Raw genomic sequence first — 3,242 nt, forward strand, 5'->3', positions numbered from 1 at the left:
TCTTCTTTTTTTTCTCTCCTTTTAATCTTCTTTTCTGCTTTTTTTCCACCCTTATCTTCGTCTCCCGATTTTTCTACAAATCTCTCTCTCTCTCTCTCTCTCAAGTGGGCGAAGGGAAATAAAAAAGAATAAAATGATATTACAGAAATGAAAGAAAGATTTAGAGAAAGTGGGAACAATAAAATAGAAAATGCGTACAAGATACAAGAGAAAGTACCGAGCACATACAAATTTGTCATCATATAACCGGAAGGAGAAAGAGAAAGGGGAATGAGAGAAGAGGGAATGAGAGAGGGAGGAAGAGAGGGAATGAGAGGAGAAGGAGAGAAGGAGGAATGAGAGAGGAGGAAATGAGAGAAGAGGAATGAGGAAGAGGAATGAGAGAGGAGGGAATGAGAGAAGGAGGGAAGGAGAGAGGAGGGAAATGAGAGAAGGAGGGAATGAGAGAAGGAGGGAAGGAGAGAAGGAGGGAAGGAGAGAAGAGAAGGAGGGAATGAGAGAAGGAGGGGATATGAGAGAAGGAGGAAATGAGAGAAGGAGGGCATGAAGCAGGAGGGGAATGAGAGAAGGAGGGAATGAGAGAAGGAGGAAGGAGAGAATGAGGGAAAGGAGAGAAGGAGGGGAATGAGGAGAAGGAGGGAAATGAGAGAAGGGGAAGGAGAGAAGGAGGGAAAGGAGAGAAAGAGGGAAGGAGAGAAGGAGAGAAGAGAGAAGAGGGAATGAGAGAAGGAGGAATGAGAGAAGGAGGGGAATGAGAGAAGGAGGGAATGAGAGAAGGAGGGAATGAGAGGAAGGAGGGACAGGATGAGAAGGAAGGGAGAGGACGTGAGAGAAAGGAGATAACGTACGGAGACAATCGGAGAAGGCAGTACCCACAAAGGACAAGTACGTGATAAAGAGGGAGAAAGAGAGAAAGAGATATACATATGTATTGTTTGCATTTACAAACATATAGTCATGTATATGTATATGTATAGTATATACTGTACATATATATATATATTATATATTCCATTATATATATATATAATAGATATCTATATATATATTATATTATATTATTATATATATATATATAATCTATATATATATATATGGAATAAAAAGCAAAACAGAAAATAATTACGAGTTAATCGAAGTAAAGCCATAATGCATTGCAACCACGTGCGTACAAGATAGAGAGCAGGGTACAAAGGGTATTCCAGGGGTTCCCATTAACACCTGCCTCCCCCTCCCCCCTCCCCTCTCCCCACGCGGTTCTTTCGAGGAGGGAGGAATAGCTACGAGATCTCCCCCCCCCCCCCCTCTTTTTTTCCCTCCCCGCGGTCACCGAACCCCGGATGGAAAAAGGGGGCGTCCGTCATCTTACTCTCGCTGGGAAAAAAGGGGTGGGGGGGTTACGGAAGAGGGGAGGGGGCACCGGGGCTTAGAATTTTGTGAAAGGGTTTTCGAGGGAGGGTTGGGTCGAGGGGCAGGTAGGGGTATTGAGTGGGTTGAGGGGGAGGGAGGGCGGGAGGGAAGGAAAGAGGGAGGGGGGAAACGGAAGGATAAGAGGGAGGGGAAAGGAAAGAGGGTGGGGGGGAAAGGAAGGAAAAAGAGGGAGGAAGGGAAAGAGGGGGGAGGGAAGGAAGGAAAGATGGAGGGAAGAAAGGGAGGAAAGAGGGAGAGAGGGAAGAAGAAAAGAGAACAGGGAGGGGGGGAAGGAAAGGGAGGGAGGGAAGGAAGGAAAGAGGGAGGGAAAGAAGGAAGGAAACAGGGAGGGAGGGAAGGAAGGAAAGGAGGGAGGGAAGAAGGGAAGGAAAAGAGGAGGAGGGATGGAAAGAAGGAATAAGAGGACGAGAGAGAGAGCTAAGGAGGACTTAAGGAAGAGGGAAAGGAGGGAGGAAAGAAAAAAGGAGTAAGGGGAGTAAGATGGGAAGGAGAGAACGGAGGAGGGAAGGAAGTCAAAAAGACGAGAGGGAGGAGAGGATGGAAGATGGAAGGAGAAGAGTAGGAAGGGGAGGGAGGGAGGAAAAGAGAGGCGGAGGATGAGACGAAAGGAGGCATGGAGGGATGGGGAAGAGACGCAAGGAAGAGAGAAAGAAAACGGATGGGAAGATAAGGAGGGAGAGAGAGTATGGGGGGATGGAAGACGAGGAAAAGGAGAGAGGAAGGACAAGCCGAAGGAAGGAAGAGAAGGAGAGAGAGAAAGGAGAGGATGAATGATAGGAGTGCCTAGTCGGGGAGGAAAACGTAGGCAGGAAAGGAAGACTAGGAAGGAGGAAGAGAGAAGGACGGGAAGGAGAGAAGGAGGATATGGAGAGAGGAGGGAATGAGAGAGGGAGGGGAAGGAGGAGAAGGAGGGAAGGAGAGAAGGAGGAAGGAGAGCAGGAGGAGTGAGAGAAGGAGGGAATGAGAGAAGGAGGGAGTGAGAGAAGGAGGGAAGGAGAGAAGGAGGGAGTGAGAGAAGGAGGGAAGGAGAGAAGGAGGGAGTGAGAAGAAGGAGGGAAGGAGAGAAGGAGGGAAGGAGAGAGTGAGGATATGAGAGAAGGCCGGGAGTGAGAGAGGGAGGGAAAGGAGGAGAAGGAGGGAAGGAGAGAATGAGGGAAGTGAGAGAGGAGGGAAGGAGAGAAGGATCGGAGAAGGAGAGAAGGAGGGGAGTGAGAGAAGGAGGAAGGAGAGAAGGAGGGAAGGAGAGAAGGAGGGAATGAGGAAGGAGGGGAAAGGGGGGGAGGAGAAGGGGGAAGGAGAGAAAAGGGGGGAGAAGGAGGGAAAGGGGAGAAAGGAGGGAAAAGGAAAAAGGGGGGAAGGAAAAAGGGGGAAGGAGAAAGGGGGGAAGGAGGAGGAGGGAAAGGAGAGAAGGGGAAGGGGAGAAGGGGAAGGAGAGAAGGGGGAAGGAGAGAAAGGGGGGGGGAAAGGGGGGGGAAAGGGGAAAGGGGAAAAGAGAAGGAGGGAAGGAGAGAAGGGGAAGGGGGAAGGAGGGAAGGAGGAAAGGGGGGAAGGAAGAGGAGGGAAGGAGAGAAGGAGGGGGAAAGGGGAAAAAGGGGGAGGGGAGAAGGGGGAAGGGGAGAAGGGGGAAGGGGAGGGGGGAAGGGGGGGAGGGAAAAAAAAAGAAAGGGGGAGGGGAAAAAGGGAAAGGGGAAGGAAAGGGGGGGGGAGGAAGGAGGGGAAAGGGGGAAGGAGGGGTGAGAGAAGGAGGAAGGAGGGAAAAAAGGGGGGGGGGAAAAGGGGGGGGAGAAGGAGGGGGGAGAAAGGGGGGGGGG

The sequence above is a fragment of the Penaeus monodon genome, chromosome 38, assembly GCF_015228065.2.
Source record: "Penaeus monodon isolate SGIC_2016 chromosome 38, NSTDA_Pmon_1, whole genome shotgun sequence".
Taxonomy (NCBI): domain Eukaryota; kingdom Metazoa; phylum Arthropoda; class Malacostraca; order Decapoda; family Penaeidae; genus Penaeus; species Penaeus monodon.